The sequence below is a fragment of the Triticum aestivum genome, chromosome 1D, assembly GCF_018294505.1.
Source record: "Triticum aestivum cultivar Chinese Spring chromosome 1D, IWGSC CS RefSeq v2.1, whole genome shotgun sequence".
Classification (NCBI taxonomy): domain Eukaryota; kingdom Viridiplantae; phylum Streptophyta; class Magnoliopsida; order Poales; family Poaceae; genus Triticum; species Triticum aestivum.
The window spans coordinates 229,604,472-229,624,932 of record NC_057796.1 but is presented as its reverse complement, the minus strand read 5'-3'; positions in this window follow the sequence as shown (position 1 = coordinate 229,624,932).

Below are 20,461 nucleotides of genomic sequence, written 5' to 3'. Positions count from 1 at the left end.
CGAAGCCAGTATCGGCAGACGGCGCCGCCGCCATCCAACGACTCCGGGAGCTGACCAACACCAAGGGCCTCAAGGCGTCCGATTTGTTGGTCGCCTTCGTCGCGCGCCGGGTTCTCCCGCTCCAAGGCCGGCCGCACCTGATCAGCCGGATGAGCGGGCATCGCGACCCGTGCCGGCTGAGCACCAAGGAGATGCCGGCTGCCGAGGTCGCGAACTTGGTAAACAAGATCTCCGGCCTCAAGCTGGAGGGGTCTTGGAGCTTCGGCAAGCGGCCATATTCCCCGCTAACCCGCCGCATGCGGTAAGTTTTCCAATTCTTTCTTTCTTTGATACTCGTCTTAGTCTTGATCTTGGTCTTGATCAGCCGGCCTCTCATCATTTGAAATAGATCTACATGTCGGAAGCGACGGCCGCCATCGTAGGGGCGGGTGGCGATTACCAGCCGGACCGGGCGGTGAGCGACGTGGACGACCCCGACTTGGGGGCGGCTGCCTTGGAGGACACCGTGACAGGCGACGTCTATGAAGAAGGCAGCTCCAAAGAAGGCGGCATCGAGACCTGGCCCGATGATGATGAGGAGGAAGAAGAGCCGCGCCCTGCGCGGGGCGTCGGCAGGGCGGACGCGGGCCCCTCCATCGAGACGTCTACTCGAGGTGGCACGCGCAAGCGTAAACAAGGAATCGTCTTGTTCGGCAGCGCGCCAAAGAAGACCAAGAATCCGACCGCCACGACCAGGCGGAAGGAGGCCGCAGCGAAGGCGGCCAAGTACCAGAAGCTCCCAAAGGCGCCTCCTATGGTGTCGGCGTAAGTATCTTTTCCTTGTGCTCTTCTTTCTCGTTGATTCTTTCTGAACTTCCTTTGTTTTATTTTCTTGATTCAGGGCTCCGCTCTCTCTCGAGAAGTCGGCCGTCGCCTCCATCGTTGGGTCGGCGGAGACCTACAGCACCACCCGGCGAATCGATCCGGAGGCCGACCTCCGGGAGGCGACGGAGCGAAACGCGCGGGAGGCGCGCGAGGAGCAGGAAGCCGCCCGCCTGGAGAAGGCGGAGGCGGACAAGGTGGAGGCCGCCGCCTTGAAGAAGCTGGCGGAGGCCGAGGCCGCTACCGCGACGAAGGAGCAGGCTGAAGAGGCCGCGCGCCGCCAGTCGGCGATATTCGTCACCCCCCTGAACTCCGCGCCGCCACCACCAGAGTTCGTGGCGCCGACTGGGGAAGCTGGTGATGAGCACCCGATCATGGAGAGGGACGGCGGCGATGTTGTCATGCCGGATGTAATCGTGCCCCCGCCACCACCTTCTGAGGAGGCGCGACACAAGCAGCCAGCTGATCCGCCGGCGCCACCAGCCGGAGACCAGATGGTGACGGGCCCGACTCCCGAGGTCTGCACACCATCGCGTCACCGGTTTGCAAAGGCGGCCTCGGTGCCACGCCCGTTGGAGACCGGTGCCGCGAGCTCTTCGATCCCGGACGCCGAGGCGACCAGCGCCGCGCCCACTGGGTGGGTGCGGGGAGGCGGGACGGGCCCTTTGAACAAGGCGATCCTGGACGTCCAGGCCAAGCTCCGCGCTGAAGCCGATGCACTCAAGCGCTGCAACAATGTGTTCCTGGAGTCGCGAGCAGCCGTCCAGGTATGCTTCTTGCTTCTTTGTTTTTAATTCTTGTATTGCTCCGTGGGGGCGCGCCAGCGCACCCACTGGGTGTAGTCCCCGAGTTTCGGGCCGGCTGCTGAGCAGGCGGCTCGGAACTTTAATTGGCAAGCTCCGAGTACTAATATTGTCTGATATCTTTTCTGCAGGATTATCACAACCTCCGTGCAGCCGCCTTCAACTCCAAAGTCCAGGAGTTGGATCAACGGACCGTCGACTTGTCAGAGAGCTGGAGTAAGTCTTTTTCTTTCACTGCGAGGGCGCGCTGGCGCACCCACAGGCTGTAGTCCCTGAGATTCGGGCCAACTGCTGAGCAGTCGGGCAGGATCTTCCTGGCAACTGTTCTTCTTCTCTGTTCATATTTGATAACTTCTTTCTCCGCGAGGGCACGCCGGCGCACCCGCGGGCGGTAGTCCCCGAGATTCGGGCCGACTACTGAGCAGTCGGGCCGGATCTTCCCAGCAACTATATCTCTCTTTGTTGATTGTTGATGTCCTTTTCTTCTTCTACTTTTGCAGAGGCCAACGCCGCCCTGCAGCAGCAACTGGGCGAAGCCAACACCGCGCTGCGTGCCAAGGAGGCGGACTGCGGCAAGTTGGCCGAAGAGCGTGACCGGCTGGTTACGCGACTGGCGAAGCAGGCGGAGCTTCTCAAGAAGGCCCAGAAGGAGGCGGAGGACAAGGAGGCCGGCCAGCCGGCCTCCTTGCTGAGTTCGAGACCGAACGCTCCGCCTGGACCGACAAGGAGGCAATGCTGACTGCCGGCTTCGGCGAGATTGAAGACATGGTTGACGGTGAGCTTCCTTTTTCACTCTTTCATCGAGCCGCCGGCTTCTGATCAGGCCGGCTTCTTGTTTCTAATTTGGCTCTTTTGTTGTTTTGTCCGAGCAGACTTCTTCCCAGGTCACTCTGGTGCTGCCAACCAGGCTATCGAGGCCGATCGTGAAGGACAGAGAGCATAAGGCGAGCAGATTGCTGCCGACGCCCCCGCACTCTTAGCGAGCAGCTTCTTAGCATTCAGGCTCGTCTTCGGCCGGCTCATCGGATGCTGCACCGCCTTCAGCGTGTCGGCGCCCAGGCGATCACTGCCCTGTGGCCGGACATGCCGGCTACACGCACGCCCAGCTGGACCGCCGACTGGCTTGAGGTGGCGGCCGGCCGCCTTGAGGCCTGGAAGGGTTCCTCGGCCCGGGCCGGGGCACGCTGGGCCTTGGAGTTCATCAAGGCGTGGTACCCTAGGCTAAATCTAGCCCAGTTGACCATGTTTCGACAGGAAGCCCAGGAGGAGCTGGTGGCGGTGGAGGGTGATCTTGTCAAGCGGGCGGTGGAAATCGCCGAGTACACCAACACCAGCATCTTCATCCCGGAGCTGGCCGAGAACGGTGCCGAGGCGCCACCAGGGTGGTTCGGGCTGAACCCGGAGGATGGCGAGGACTCGGCCGAGGTGATTGACTCCAGTTACGAGGGAGAAGACGAGGAGGAGGAAGGTGAAGAGGAGGCGCCAGAGGTCGGAGCGGACGGCCAGCCTCAGCTCGACCGCGCCTCCAGCAATGAGCCACGCCCGAGCGAGCCGGCTGCTGCTGAAGGCGACCAAGCGGAGACCTACCAACCGGCTTCTCCACCAGCCGGCACCACCGACTCCACCATTCCGCCGAACCCGTCCACTGCTTCCTAGGCTGCCATTTTACCTTTGTTTCTTCCTGCTTATCAGTCTCGACAAACTTCGTTAACTTCGCACAATTCCACCCGCGGGGTGTATTTCAAACTCTTGTTGAATGTCGGCCAAGGGCCTTTTGATATGTAAATATTTTTGCCGAGTTCTATCTTTCCTTGCTTTCTGCTCTTTGGCCTTTTTCCTTTGCCGCCTTCCCTTGGTTGGTGTCTTGCCAGCCGAACAGCCGCTCTGCGGACTGTGGCTGGGTCAAGTACTTAGCCACTTCCGGGAAGGCAAGTACTTAGCCGATTAGAGTTTTTTAGCAAGTTAAGTAGAAACCGGCCGGCCGGCTGCTCAGCAGCCGGTCGGCGAAACAGGAAGCCGGCTTGAGCTATGTGTATGCCTTGGGTCCTTAGCCATTTTTCATGCGAACACCCTTTCTACCTTGACTCCTGCCCGCCGGACAGTCGCTCTGCGAGCTGCGGCTTCTGGCAGGAGAAGGCTTAAGTGCCAACTCATTACTTGTCCGGCTGCAGGAGTCATTACATAGCACAAGGCGGCGAGTCCCTGGGTCGACTTAGTCGAACCCGGTGCCAGGCGGACTAAATGAAATAACACGCTGATAGGCATAATACTTATCATATAGATAAAAGAGGGCAGTCCCCGAGCTCTTCTCGGGGGACCCGGAGTCTTCGTACTTAATACAAAAGTTGGTGTGGTACATACTGCATCAACTGTAAAACCTTCGAAGGAGGCTTGCATTCCATGGTCGCTCCGTCTCCTTGCCGGAGTCGTCTCTTTTGCATGCTCGAGGCTTCTGAGCATCGATCAGGTAGTAGGAGTCGTTGCCCACCACCTTGCTGATGATGAAAGGGCCTTCCCATGGTGCCGAGAGCTTGTGCTGGCCGGCTATTCGCTGGATCAGCCGGAGCACAAGGTCTCCCTCTTGGAAGGATCTTGGCTTGACCTTGCGGTTGTAGTATTGACACAGGCTCTGCTGGTAGATGGTGGACCGGCTGAGTGCCAACAGCCGGCCCTCTTCCAGCAGATCGACGCCGTCTTCTCGTGCTTCTTTTGCCTCCTCTTCGGTGTACATGGTGACTCGAGGGGAGTCGAATTCTATGTCCGTCGGGATGACGGCTTCGGCACCGTAGACGAGGAAGAAAGGCGTGAAGCCGGTTGACTTGTTCGGAGTTGTGCGCAGGCTCCAAAGGATGGCCGGCAACTCATCGAGCCAACAGCCGGCCGAACGCTCCAGAGGCTCGACCAGTCGGGGCTTGATGCCGGACAAAATGAGGCCGTTTTCTCGCTCCACCTGGCCGTTTGACTGCGGATGGGCAACGGACGCTAGGTCCAGTCGGATGCCCTGCGTCGCGCAGAAACGGGCCAAGGCGCCTTTGGCAAAGTTTGTGCCATTGTAAATGATGATGTTGTGTGGTATGCCATACCGGATGGTGATGTCAGAGATGAAAGTCACAGCAGTCGGACCATTCAATTTTTTAATTGGCTTTGCTTCTATCCACTTGGCGAACTTATCCACCGCAACAAGCAGATGAGTCATGCCGCCGCGTGCTGTCTTGAATGGTCCCACCATATCCAGCCCCCAGACAATGAAGGGCCAGGCAATGGGGATGGTCTTGAGTGCAGAAGCCGGGTGATGCGGCTTGGAACGGAACTTCTGGCACCCTTTGCATTTCTGGAACAAGTCTTTGGCGTCTTCTAGAGCAGTCGGCCAGAAAAAACCGTGGCGGAAAGCTTTGGCCACGAGTGCTCTTGAAGCTGCGTGGTGACCACACTCGCCTTGATGGATATCTTTGAGGATTGCTTGGCCTTGCTCCGGCTCTACGCAGCGCTGGTAGACACCAGTGACATTGCGCCTCACAAGCTCTCTGTTGACTATGGTGTACATTGCTGCCCGGCATTGCACTTGCCGGGCCGAGATCTCATCAGTCAGCAGCTCTTTGTTCACCAGGAAGTTGAGGATGGGCTGGGCCCATGAAGGTGCTGCAATTTCTTCGATTGCTAGGACTGCTACTTGCACGAGGGCGGTTGGGCCAGGAGGCGGCGGGTTGGAGTCGGCTGCCGCTTGCTGAGTCGATGAAGTCCCCGGGCCGACTGCTGCAGTCCCCAGGCCGGGTTCTGAAGTCCCCGGGCCGGGTGCGGCTGCTGCAGTCCCCGGGTTTCCTGCCGAATTCCCCGTGCCGGCTGCTGGGGTCCTCAAGTCGGATCCGACTGCTTCAGGAGGATCCGGCACAAAGATGGAGTCTGATTCAGGTGACGGCTTGACAGGCAGCTTGAGGAGGCGTTGCAGGGCTACGCCGGCTGGTATTGCTTGCCGGGTGGAGCCGATTCGTGCCAAGGTGTCAGCTTGCTCATTGTCATTTCTTGGCACATGGAGGAACTCGCAACCTTCAAAGTATCCGCTGAGTTGCTGGACGAGGAAGCGATAGCTGGCCATATTTGCATCCTTGCCGTCCCAGTCACCCGACGACTGCTGGACCACCAAGTCGGAATCTCCATAGCACAGGATCCGGCGAATGCCGAGTACCTTGGCAAGCCGGAGCCCGTGAATGAGTGCTTCGTATTCAGCAACGTTGTTAGAGGCGGCAAAATGGACTTGCAGCACATATCTGAGCTTGTCGCCTTTGGGAGAGGTGAGGACGATGCCGGCTCCCAAACCGGTGCGCATCTTGGAACCATCAAAGTGCATTCGCCAATGAGTGGAATCTGGCGCTGGCGGCAGGTACTGGGTCTCGGCCCAGTCGACGAGGAAGTCGGCCAGTGCTTGTGACTTGATGGCGGTGCGAGGCTGGTAGTAGATGGTGTAGGGGGCCAAATCTATGGCCCATTTGGCCACTCGGCCTGAGGCATCTCGGCTTCCAATGATCTCGGCAAGTGGAGCTGTGCAGACCACAGTGATTGGGTGCTCTTGGAAGTATGGCTTCAGTTTCTTGGCGGCAAAGTGCACGCCGTAGCACATCTTTTGGTAGTGGGGTAGTTTTGCTTGGAGGCGGACAGCACTTCACTTAAGTAATACACCGGCCTCTGTACTGGTAGTGCTTTGCCTTCTTCCTTGCGTTCCACCACTATGACTGTGCTGACCACCCGGCTGGTGGTGGCTGTCGGTGTCAAAACCGGCGGATCTCGGGTAGGGGGTCCCGAACTGTGCGTCTATGGCGGATGGTAACAGGAGGCGGGGGACACAATATTTACCCAGGTTCGGGCCCTCTCGATGGAGGTAATACCCTACTTCATGCTTGATTGATCTTGATGATATGAGTATTACAAGAGTTGATCTACCACGAGATCGTAGAGGCTAAACCCTAGAAGCTAGCCAATGGTACGATTGTTGTTGTCCTATGGACTAAACCCTCTGGTTTATATAGACACCGGAGGGGGCTAGGGTTACACGGAGTTGGTTACAAGGGAGGAGATCTACATATCCGTATTGCCAAGCTTGCCTTCCACGCCAAGGAGAGTCCCATCCGGACATGGGACGAAGTCTTCAATCTTGTATCTTCATAGTCCAACAGTCCGACCAAAGGATATAGTCCGGCTGTCTGAGGACCCCCTAATTCAGGACTCCCTCAGTAGCCCCTGAACCAGCCTTCAATGATGATGAGTCCGGCACGCAGATTGTCTTCGGCATTGCAAGGCGGGTTCCTCCTCCGAATACTCCATAGAAGATTTTGAACACAAGGATAGTGTCCGGCTCTGCAAAACAAATTCCACATACCACCGTAGAGAGAATAACATTTCCACAAATCTAATCTGCTGACGCATTTTGCAGCATGACATCACACCACGGCCCGGTCATTATTCGAACCGTTTTTCACAACCAGCCACTGCACATATTGCGAGGCGGTTTCCTTGGCATGTCTTGTCGAAGCAGAGATCGTGTCCCCTTATCACGGGATTCTCATCAATACGGGTGTGGGTAACCCAACCGCGCCATCAATTACGGCGCTTCGGGAATAAGCGATTTTACCAAGTAGGTGGGGAGGCGCATAGCTTCTTCCGCCCTTATAAAGGGACAAGGATTCACCCTTTTCACCCACGCCTTCTTCCTCCTTGCTCATCCATTCTTGCGCACTCGAGCTCCAGCGCCCAAGTTCCCGTTTTTCTCCTCAAACCACTCCAAGCATGTCCGGAGCGGGAGGCAAGTGGATGGTCTCCTCCGTTACGGAGGAGAACATCACAAAGCTGCGGGGAGCCGGATACTTGGCCGTGGATATCGCGCACCGGCTGCCAGATGCGGGGCAGATCATCCCTACTCCAGAACCCCATGAGAGGGTGGTTTTCCTTACCCACTTCGTCCGCGGACTGGGATTTCCCCTCCACCCGTTTGCCCGCGGGCTCATGTTCTACTACGGGCTGGACTTTCACGACCTAGCCCCAAATTTCATCCTCAACATCTCGGCCTTTATCGTCGTGTGCGAGGCCTTCCTCCGCATCAAGCCACACTTCGGCCTGTGGCTGAATACCTTCAATGTTAAACCGAAGGTGGTGGTCGGCCAACAAGCGGAGTGCGGAGGCGCCATGGTGGGAAAAATGCCCAACGTCACCTGGCTCGAAGGCTCCTATGTGGAGACCATAAAGGGGTGGCAATCGGGGTGGTTCTACATCACCGAGCCGCGCGACACCAACTGGGTGGCGGCCCCCAAATTTCGATCCGGAATCCCCATGCGGCTCACCTCCTGGAAAGAGAAGGGCCTGTCCTAGGGGTTCCCTGGTAGAGCTGACCGGACTCCAGACATGCATCAAAAACATGATGAGCAAGAAAATCAAGCTCGTCAACATGGTCCAAGTCATGCTCTTCCGCCGGATCCTCCCGTGTCAAAGACGGGCATTCACCTTGTGGGAGTTTGACCCGGCCGAGCACCAGACGCTGCGAGAGCTCTTCGACACGACGCACTAGGACGTCTGGAAGGTGCTGTTCGAGGGCGCCGAGGTACCTCCTCCCCTTACCGAGGACCGCGGACTCAGCGCAAAGCGCCCTGCGAATCCGGTAAGTCTTTTATCTCTTATAAGATGTTCATTTCCCCAGTATAACTACACGCGGGATCTAAGCCTCCACGCCGTTTAACAGGACTGGGTAGCGACATCGGAGCGGATCGATTGTCCGGCTCCCCTGCCCAAAGATCCAGCAGATGCTCTCCTAACGGAGATGCTGGTTCCGGCACCTTATGAGGTGCCGGAGAAGAAGGCCAAGAAGAAGGCCACGGGAACCAGGAAGGGTCTCCGGCACAAGGTTATATCAGACTCATCGTCCGAAAGCACCGAGGCGCACTCCTCCCGCGAAAACGAGGAGGAGGAAGAGGAAAGTTCTCCCCCCCCCCCAGCCGGGGGAAACAAGAAAAGGAAGGCCGCCCCGTCCAGGGCGGCCGAAGGGTCCAAGAAGGGAAGAACCCTCCTTCCGGACAACTCCACCGCCGCCGCCTTCAGCGAAGAGGAGTGGTTGCCTAGGGACAAGCCCCTGGCGAAGTCGTAAGTATCCGGATACCATAATAGTTTTGGTATGTTTCATTTTATTGCTCCTTATCATGCCGAACATGATCATGCAGTCCCTCCAAGGCCCATATTGACGTATCCTCTTCGGATGGGTCTTTGTATCCGTTGGCGATGAACAGCGATTCACTCCCGACCGCCACCTCCCCCCGCCCTACGGACGACGCCGAGGTGTTGTCTCGAAGGGTAGTAGCTCAATGGGAGATAGTCTTGGAGGCGCCCCAAGGCGACATCCCGGACACTGGGCGCATGGCGAACAAGACTCCCAAGGGCTCTAATGGCGGGGGCAACAAATTTGGCCCCCAGCCGAATACTGTGCCGGAACCTCCAGTGGTTCCGGACTCCGTCGGGCGACCCCTCGCTAAGGGGGGCGAGCCATCTGTGCCGATGACCTCTGTCCATCCAGAGGCATCGGACAACTTGCTGGCAGCGCTTCGCGGCGCTTCCATTGATGAAGAGCACCGTACTATCATGAGTGCGGTGGTCAAGAAGGTTCAGTCCGCCAAAAGCGGACTGACTGAAGCCTGTGCCAGCCTCCTAACAGGCTTTGAGGTAAGTAACCAAATTATAAGAAATTTATGTCATAGACAGTAGCCCCTGATGCTCTGTTTGACGTTCGCGAAGAAAAGCCGAATAGAGGATCAAATAATAATCGCAGGAGTCTAATCAAAATATGCCTATGTGCATATGCAGGCTTCACTGCTGGCCGCTGCCGCACGTACTGCGGAGGTCGCCGCACTGAAGAGGGACCTTGAGCGGTCCAAGGAAGAGCTCAGCCTTACCAAGAGGCAGCTCGAAGAGAACAAAGGTAGGTGATACCCCGTCTGTATAATGATAAGAAAAAACAAGAGTGGTTGCTTAGATCATAGGATCGTCATGAATTTTGCTAGGGGCCGCGACTGAAGTGGCGACCCTGAAGAAGGCGCTGTCCGAGGCCGAGGACAAGGCGGCCAAGGAGCGCATCGAGCGAGAGAAACAAGAGGCCCGAGTAGGTGAGGTGCAGCAAGAGCTCTAGGCCCTCGTCCAAAAGCATGAGTCCTTGGAGCGTGACTCTAAGACGCAAGGGTCCGAGCTTGCGAAGGCCCTCGAAAGTGCACAGCATGCCAAGGCCGAAGCCCAAAAGGCCCTCCAGGAAATTGAGGCGGTTAAGAAGATAGCGGCGGGTAAGGCATTCATTATGCAAAGCAAGCATGTGAAAGAAAATTTCCTTTTACTTACCCGAGTTCGGAGCTCTCCAGGAGCGTTCGCAGATCAACCCCGCAGTGTGTCAGATGCCGCGGAGTTCCACCGGGCCGAGGAGGGGAGCTCGACGGAGAAGTTGTTCTGGTCTCAGTATACTGGGACCGAACACCCCATGCCCTTGAGCGACCAGCTAAAGCAACTGGTCGAGCTCCACAAGGCGTCCGAACAGGCCATGAAGGGTCTTATAGTCAGGATATGGCCTGGCGATCCCTTGCCTGATAGCTACTTCATCGTAGTGAGACGGCTTGTGAATGCCTGCCCACGGCTTGAAGTCATAAAGCGGTCCGTCTGCATCGAGGGTGCGCGCAGGGCTTTTACCTAGGCAAAGGTGCACTGGGCGAAGCTGGACGCCGAGAAGCTGGTGAAGGAGGGGCTGCCGGAAGGCGAGGAGCATCGCCACCCCGAAATGTATTATAACAGTGTCCTGAAGGGTTCTCGCCTTGTGGCGGAGGAATGTGCTAAGGATGTAATATTCGAATGAATATATACTTATGTGATCCTGTAATATGAAACGAGTTCATTTGCGCTATGCAACGCTTGTGAATTTAAAATATTACCTTTTGTGCGGCCGTTTATTAAATCTGAGAGTTGGCCAGTTGTCGGCTTCTGCCCCCATGTAACTAGTACTGGGGTGTTCGGGATAAACCTGAGCACTCTTTATCCCAATTTTGGGTCCTTCGAGGGAGGTGTTCAGCACAACGAACCAGGCAATCGGACTATAAGGCTTTATCACTCTCACTTAGCCATAGAAGTCTACAATTTTAAATTTTGGTGAAGCCCCTAGTATTCGGAAGGCCGAATTTGGGGCGCTATATACGCCTAAGTCGGGCAAGGTCGACTCCTCGCCCGAAGCGGAAAAAGTCTTTAAGGACTTGAGACCTCTCGAACAGCGACCAGCTCTCGCCTTATCATGACAGTCAGTTTTCGGCTTTCTCTACTGAGGTGCTCGTCCGGAAGAACCGGGACACAATCGCAGTAGTTCTCCCAGCGCTACCTTAGCCGATATTGCGGAACGTAAGGTACTAAAACATGGGAGCCGGGCAAACCCAACTATTGACCCAAGACATGATTCGGAGCTGATGCATATAATGATATAAGTTCAGGGTGCCGCACTATCGAAAGTGTTCGGACTTCTCACGCCGTATTATGGGGTATACTGAAGCCCCTGGCGTACTCGTCGTACCAGAATGTACGGGTGCAATTTGTTGTAAATAAACAGACAAGGAAAAAAGGAAGGGTAATGCAATAATAGACTAATGCTATGCATTGTTATTTAAATAATACGTCGAAGCGTACTGATACAAGTAGTGCAATAAGAAAAAAATAGGACTATTTGACATGTCCTATCCAAGGGCAAGCTGAGTATGGGTATTTAAAACGGGTACTTCGATTGTTATCAGAGACCACCTGGGGATTCCCTTGTACGTCTTAGCTTCTTGCCTCCTTGGTTGTTCCTTCCTGTAATGTGTCCAGCAATCAGACTGCCGAAAAGGGCTTCTAGAGAGTAATGTCCTGAAAGAGAGAAAATGATAAAGGTATACAGCCCCTGGGGCGGTTGAGCCGCATTGTGGGACGTGCCCTGGTCGTGCCCCCGCCTATGCCCATGGTATTTTTAGTGCGTAATTATGTACGCGCGGCACAGATTTCGTCGCTTGACTGGGACTAGGACGGGGGCTGAATAGCTAGGCGAGCTCTGAATGTGCCAGGCGATCCTGCTGCAGGTTACTCCGGACTCGCTTGAAGGTATTTGGGGGCTTTATCGCCGAATTGGCGGTTTGCCTTAAAAAGCTACTTTGTGCCTCTGCTGCGAGGGCCGCAGTGTGCTCCTCCGTGCGGAGCGAGCGTTCTGTGTTTCCATTGACTATTATAACCCCATGAGGTCCTGGCATTTTGAGCTTGAGGTATGCATAGTGCGGTACCGCATTGAATCTGGCAAATGCAGTTCGCCCGAGCAGTGCGTGATAGCCACTGCGGAACGGGACGATATCGAAGATTAACTCCTCGCTTCGGAAGTTGTCTGGAGATCCGAAGACCACTTCCAGTGTAATTGAGCCCGTGCAATGGGCCTCTACACATGGGATGACACCTTTAAAGGTGGTTTTAGTGGGTTTGATCCTCGAGGGGTCTATACCCATTTTGCGCACTGTATCCTGATAGAGCAGGTTCAGGCTGCTGCCGCCGTCCATAAGGACTCTAGTGAGGTGAAATCCGTCGATGATGGGGTCAAGGACCAATGCAGCAGATCTGCCATGACGGATAGTAGTGGGGTGGTCCCTGCGATCGAAGGTGATCGGACAAGAGGACCATGGGTTGAACTTTGGGGCGACTGGCTCCATCACATAGACGTCCCTTAGTGCACGCTTCCGTTCCCTCTTGGGAATGTGGGTTGCGTATATCATGTTCACCGTTTCCTGTGCCTGGAAGTGGGATGAGGCGTAGACACGAACGCTGGCGCACTTTACCCAGGTTCGGGGCTCTCCTAGGAGATAACACCCCTAGTCCTGCTCTGCGGGGTCTCCGCATGATCACTAAGGCACTAGTGAGTACAATGGTGCTCCTCGAGCTGTATGCTAGAGGTAGAAGAAGGCAAGGCTTGCTCTCCTCTCCCCCTAGGTGTGAGTCTAATTCTAACAGGTTGGAACCATTTGCATGGGTGCCCTGGGGGTTTATATAAGCCTACCCCCTAGGGGTACAATGGTAATCTGGTCGGGTGTGGGACCTGGCTATTAGTCTCTTTGGTCGGCGGCTTCTCCGCCGACTGCCGGGGCCCGCCGCCTGGTGCGCCACGCCGACTGGTCTGGTACGGAGCCGACAGGCCGCCCCCGCCGCGCGGGGGTCTTGCCGACTGCTGATTACTGTAGCCGTGATGCTAATGACGCAGGCTTGGTCAGGGGGGCGTGACTACAGTTTCGCCGCCTGGTGGGAGATCACTGTAGCCACTCCGCGTGTTATCTGGTTGATGGCGCGTGGGGCCCCGAGGAAGGAACGGGCCGTCTGCTGGGAGCCGGCCTCCCTCGAGTCCGACTGGTGAGGCTCCCGCCGTCTTCCGGGCTCTCGCTAACCGGTAGGGCCCGCCGTCTTCGGGCCGTACCGACAGGCGGTCGTGGGAACAGGGCTTCGCCTGACAGGACTGATGTCAGGGGCGGAGTGGCAACAGTGCCGCGCCAGGCAGAGATCTCCGCTTGTACGGAGCACTATGGCCACGCCCGGCCCTGGATACGAGGGAACGAGTTATACTGCAACCTCACCCTGTCTTGTCTTCTTAATGGGGGCGCAGACTTTGAGGGCGCCATGGGCCGACTGCTCGGAGCCGGCCTCTCTTGAGGCCGCCTGCTAGGAGTCAGCCCGTCTTAGAGCCGCCTTCCTGAGCATGGTCGTCTTCTGGCAGTCGGCCGTTCGGCCAGCCGGCGACCTGAAGGCGGCGCTCCAACTTCACGTCTTGAGGGGCGCAGCCGGCCCCGATGTTTTGAAAGGTTCTGGGACTCGGGTTAGGCTACCCATGGCCCATTACTCTGACAAGCATGCTATTTTTAAAAACAACATATTCAAAACAACATGAAAATCAGCATGCTATTTTAAAAGTAGCATATTGAAAAGAGCATTATATTTTTAAAAGTAGCATGCTATTTTTAAAATCAGCATCATTATTTTGAAATTAGCATGCTATTTTTGAAGCATTATATTTTTAAAATTAGCATGCTATTTTAAAAGTAGCATATTGAAAAGAGCATTATATTTTCAAAAGTAGCATGCTATTTTTTAAATCAGCATGCTTGTTTTAAAAAACAGCATATTGAAAACAACATAATATTTTTAAAATCAACATGCTATTTGTAAAATCAGCATTATATTTTTAAAATCAGCATGCTATTTTAAAAACAACATATTAAAAACAACATTATATTTTAAAAATCAGGATGTTATTTTGAAATCAGCATGCTATTTTTAAAAACAACATATTCAAAACAACATGAAAATCAGCATGCTATTTTAAAAGTAGCATATTGAAAAGAGCATTATATTTTTAAAAGTAGCATGCTGTTTTTAAAATCAGCATCATTATTTTGAAATTAGCATGCTATTTTTGAAGCATTATATTTTTAAAATTAGCATGCTATTTTAAAAGTAGCATATTGAAAAGAGCATTATATTTTCAAAAGTAGCATGCTATTTTTGAAATCAGCATGCTTGTTTTAAAAAACAGCATAATATTTTTAAAATCAACATGCCATTTTTAAAATCAGCATTATATTTTTAAAATTAGCATGCTATTTTTAAAATAGCATGGTATTTTAAAAACAGCATATTCAAAGCAGCATGCTACTTTTAAATCTGCATATTCATTCTATCTTCAAATGAACATGCTTTTTTTCAAATGAGAATGCTATTTTTTAAATATCAGTATCCTTATTTACTATTTCAAAATATACGATTTTCAAGGTTATTTGAAAACGAGGTTTCTATTTTGATTTCAAGTAGGTTTCTGAGGAATCGGTTTGTATTTTATATTTCAAGTATGAAATTTACCTACACTTTTAACAAATTTCAGCAATATATTATAGGGACAATTGCATTTTTACCCCTAGTTGGTTCCGACCCACGGGTTTTGCCCTTACTTTTCGAGCTTGCTCAGTTTTGCCCTTACTTTTTCCGTCGAGGTCCCTCGAATGCCCTTTGACCGTTTGACCAAAACTTTGAAAATTCATAACTAATTCATATGAACACAGAAAAATGCAAATAAGATATCAAAATGTTCAGATAAACATTACCTTTATGTGCATATCATTTTCATTCAGGACAAAAGCATCGTTTAAACTACCTGAGGTAGTTAATGTTATTAACATTATTAAAAATAAAAAGGTATAAACAATATTTTTTTCATGAATAAAAATTACATGCAAATGTAGGTGATGTTTTCTGAACATCCTGATATCTTATTTGCATTTTTCTGAGTTCGTATCAACTTGTTATGAAGTTTCCAAATAATGGTCAAAGTCGTTAGAACATTCATAACAAGATGATATGAACTCAAAAAATGAAAATAAGATATCTGGATGTTCAGAAAACATCACTTACATTTGCATGTAATTTTTATTCATGAAAAAATATTGTTTATACCTTTTTATTTTTAATAATGTTAATAACATTAATTACCTTAGGTAGTTTAAAGGGTGCTTTTGTCCTGAATGCAAATGATATGCACATAAAGGTAATGTTTATCTGAACATTTTGATATCTTATTTGCATTTTTCTGAGTTCATATGAATTAGTTATGAATTTTCAAACTTCTGGTCAAACGGTCAAAGGGCATTCGAGGGACCACGACGGAAAAAGTAAGGGCAAAACTGAGCAAGCTCGAAAAGTAAGGGCAAAACCCGTGGGTAGGAACCAACTAGGGGCAAAAATGCAATTGTCCCTATATTATATAGAAAATGAAAAAAATACAGAAAACCAACTTCACTAAAAATGCATTGTTTGATAGATGTTGATAAATCATAACTAGCCGACCATGTCAACCTGTCCATAATAAAATGAGGGTGTACCAATCAAACGAGGTATTCAGAAAAATAGTGGCAGTCCATCAAATAGGTCTAATACATCATAAACAAGGTGGATCATGGCACGGAAACAATTCAGTTTGTTCTAATTTTTTTGACCCCAGAAATCCTTTTGTTTCATCTGCCTGACCCTATGCATCTAAACATCCTCTCTCGACTTCACTTTAGCTTTCCTGCATGAAACAACGTTTGTTAATAGGATAGCAAAGAAGATTTGAGCATGTACAGTACACTTGAACACAAAAAACACTAACTTCACTGATTTTCTCTTCATAGCTGCAGAAGCTTACTTGACAGCTCTTATTCACTCAGCCTTTGGTACATTCCTAGCAGGCCTTTTTGTCTTCATCACCCCTTTCACCTGTTCTTTACCGCCCTTCCTAGAGTATTTCCTGGAAAAGTGAAGAAACGTCAACATAGTACTAGCAAAGACCTGAGTTGTAGAGCGGACATGTAAGTACAGACATTAACTTCACTGGTTTTCCTCGCGCACCCTTGTCATTGTTATTTTTATTCCTCCCAGCTTTGACATTTGGAGCGCCCTTGCGTTTCCTAAAAAAATGAAATAGATGAATCTGCAGCCAGCATCCGAAAACATGTTGAAGTATGCACAATTGTGGTAATGCCCACTTGTTTGGTTTTGCATAATCGTCTTCTGCAACCTCCAATGGTCTCTTCCTAGCCCTCCTCAGCCCACCATCTTCTGCATCTGAATCTTCCTCTTCTTCTGCATCTGAATCTTCCTCTTCTTGTGCAGCTGAATCTTCCCCTTCTTCTGCAGCTGAATCTCCCTCTTCTTCTACATCTGAATCTTCCTCTTCTTCTGTACCTGAATCTTCCTCTTCTTTTGTATCTGCGTCTGTCTCTTCTTCTGTATCTGACTCTGTCGCTTCTTTTTGCTTCCTCCTCCTTGTGACCATTGATTTCCCCGCTTTTTTCCTGCATAAATGGAAGAAAAACATGTGAACACTCTTCGGGAGAACATATTAGCACTGTAAGCATGTATGGAAATGAACAATGAGATTAACATGTGCACTAACTTCGTTGCTTTTTTTCGAGCTTCCTCTTCTTCTGTATCTGACTCTGTGTCTTCTTCTGTCTCCGAGTCTTTCTCTTTTCGCTTCTTCCTCCTTGTGACCTTTGATTTCCCTGATTTTTTCCTGCGTAAATTGAAGGAAAACATGTGAACACTCTCCCGGAGAACACATTAACACTTTAAGCATGTATGGAAATGAACAATGAGATTAACATGTGCGCTAACTTTGTTGCTTTTTTAGAAGCTTCCTCTTCTTCTGTATCTGACTCTGTGTCTTCTTCTGTCTTTGAGTCTTTCTCTTTTCGCTTCTTCCTCCTTGTGACCTTTGATTTCCCCGATTTTTTCCTGCTTAAATTGAAGGAAAATATGTGAACACTCTCCCGGAGAACATATTAACTCTGTAAGCATGTATGGAAATGAACAATGAGATTAACATGTGCACTAACTTCGTTGCTATTTTTCCCTCTCATCCGCTCGCGCCTGGATTTAATCCTCTTGTTCGATTCTTCGGTAGTTGGTCTCCCTTTTGGAATTATTTTGATTGGATTTTCCACGTCATCAGTGCAGGATTCGCAAGCAGTAGAGAAGTATGTTGGCAAAGGAACAAACGATTTCTGGCCTTCATCCAAATCAGTTTTTTCTCCATCAACCAATATACTCCGGAGGAGCTCCATCACCTGTTCTGACTGTGAATCGCTAGCTGCGGCTGTGAATAAAGCGTCACTAGACATGTTGCGTAGTTGATGATACTTATTCATGTGATCAGACCATACATGAGTATTTGCAGTCCTCGAGGAAGGGAATGCTGGCTTGGCATGCATTGTCCATCTTTTCTTCACATTTTTTTTTGGAAATGTGCGTACACCAAGATGATCCAGAACACAGAATATATGTGCACATGGGTAATCCTGACTTTCCAACTTTTTACATTTACAAGCTGCAGCGTCCAGTCTTGCTCCTGTAAATAGACAAGTCACGTGATATATAAAATCCACAGGCTTAGCATCCACGCCTTGTGCATCCAACTTTTTTGCATCCAACTCCTCACTGTCCTTACCTTCCAAGTCATTGGGATCCTTAGCATCCAGGTTTTTTGCATGCAAGTCCACACCATCCTTACCTTCCAAGTCATTGGGATCCTCAACATCCAAGTTTTTTGCATGCAAGTCCTCAGCATCCTTACCTTCCAATTCTGTAGGAACCTTAGCATCCGAGTCATTACCGTCCTTACCTTGCAATTCTCTAGCATCCCTCCCATATGGGACTTTGCGCAAAACTCCAAACACGACCAAACCATCACACGCTACCCGGTCTGTGACCTGCTAATTTGTTCCTTCGACAATCTGACGCTTTGCCCGTGGAAACATCACAGTTGTATAAATATAAGAGGAAGCAATCTCTAGAGGGTGTGCATTCAGCTTAGTGAAGGGTATCGTATGTGTCGCCACTGCGTCTAATGCTGCTTCATTCTTACGCATTATGGATACACAGTGCTCAACATGCTACAACAAATCAACAAGCTGCATCTTCCTGTTCATGTGCACATGACGCCTTGAGTTGAGAGACTCACTCCTCTGATTACTCATCATGCCTAGGAAATATCTACCCTTTGTGTATGCAGCAGCCCATTTGTGTCGCAGCTCGTACATCCTATTAACCCATGATGACATCTTGCCTGTTGGTTTTATTTTGAACCTAACCTTATAAGCCTCCCATCTTTTCTCAAACTCATCAACATCCCAACGACGGTAAATGAATTCCCTAAATTCCTCAAGCTTTTTCTTGCGGAGGTGGATCACCATATTCTCCTCGATATGCCACGTGCATGTACTTGTTAGACCGATATGTACCGTCGAACACCACGACACCACCAAAGGCAACATAGTCAATCCTGGATTGTGAATCAGCCCAGAATATGTTCCTCAAATAGCCTTCGCTGTCTTTTGTGTATTTGAAAAAGAATTCCGGGTCTGCTTTTTTCTGTGCAATCATATAGGTGAGCAAATATCTAGTGTCACTGCCTTCTATCTTGCGCTTCTTCTTGATTGAAACATGGTTGTATAGATCTCGATCTATAAATCCAAGCTTGTCGGGACCTCCGGCATTCTTCTCCATTACATTCATAATCTGATGTGTTCGAAGTCCACCGATAGCATACTCGATGACATCAGCCTTTTGTGCGTCAGTCTTTCTACGATGAGCCGATAAGTACGGAGTCAGGTCAGCAGGGACAAACAGATGGTTAAGCTTGTCCATAAAATTCTTGACGAACCAGAGGCCACTGCTATCTTGTGGCTCAACCTGAAAAAGAGCGGGACACCCACACCGAGAAAGACCCCTCGGTGTTCTTTTTCTTTCAGCTCCGTTAAAGTGCTTAAGGGCCCGCCATCCTTGTTTGAAGCACTTGTATGTCCTTCTGTATGCATTTTGTTTCGGACCCGGACCCCTGTACTTCAGATCATCCTTTCTAACACCAAACCCTTTTTTCTCGCATAGCCTACGTAGAACATGTAGGCTTCTTCCTCAGTCCTGAAAATCTTCTTCACAATCTCTAAGTATTCCACACACTCATTCAGGTCTGAACCAGCCATGCCTTTATTATCAATTCCTTTACCTTGCATGTGTACATCATCCATGTCTATGCCATCCTTGCTTGCATCCTCATTGTCCTTATCATCCATGCACATACCATCCATTCCTTTGGGGTCCATGGCTATGAAATCATTGTCCTTATCATCCATGCCTTTGCCTTCGTTGCCTCTATGACAAATGTCCTTGTCATCCTTGCCTGTATCACCCAAGTTTTTGCCATCGTTGCCTTTATCATCCATGTCGTTATGCTGCCAGCGAAAACAGATAGTCAATGTTACGGATGGATAGCATACGTTACCGAAATTATGCACTACTCTGCTTAAATAATTGATTTAATTTTTCATATCGGATTCATGTACCTAACTCAGCCCTTCAAAAGCTGTAAGTAAATATGCCCTGACTAAATCTAGAAATTTGTAATTGATTGTACTAGCTCTAAGTGATGATCTCCTAACTAAATCCAAAGTCCACGAGTCCTTCAAATGCCTTGATAGATCCACCCTGATAGATCAATTATCTCCAAACTCCATTCAAAATTGTCTCCTAACTAAATCCAAATTATCTCCTAACAAAATCCAAAAGTATCTCCTAACTAAATCCAAATTATCTCCTAACTAAATCCAAAATAAGTCCAAACTCCATAGAAAATAATTATCTCCTAACTAAATCCAAAATATCTCAAAACTCAATTCAAAAGTATATCCTAACTAAATCCAAAATAACTTTCTTTGAATCCAAATCTGCTGACAACTTTCTCATGCCACATAACCCTAACTAAGTCCTTCAATATGTCCTAGCTACATCCAACTTACACTTCCTTTCAATCGTAATCTCGTCACAACTTTCTGAAAACATAAACCCTAATCCTCACATGACATATCCTAAACCCTAACCAAATCCGATCGAAATCTCGTCACAACTTTCTGAAACGATAAACCCTAAACCTCACATGACATATCCTAAACCAGAATCAAATCCGACCCCTATTGGTGCTATATGCAGAAGGGACCAGAAAAGATTTGAGATGGCTAGGCACTTACAGCAAAGATCCGGCATGAAAAAGTTGATGCACGTCGATGAGGATGATGTGGCCTCTCGGGTCGGGGAAGGTGGCGTCCGCTCGGCAAAGGAGTGGATTAGCGGCTCGTCGGAAGATCTGGCGCAGCGACCTGAGTGGGGTGACTTGCGATGGAGGGGGGAGGGGGAGTAGGAGCAGGAGGGGTAGA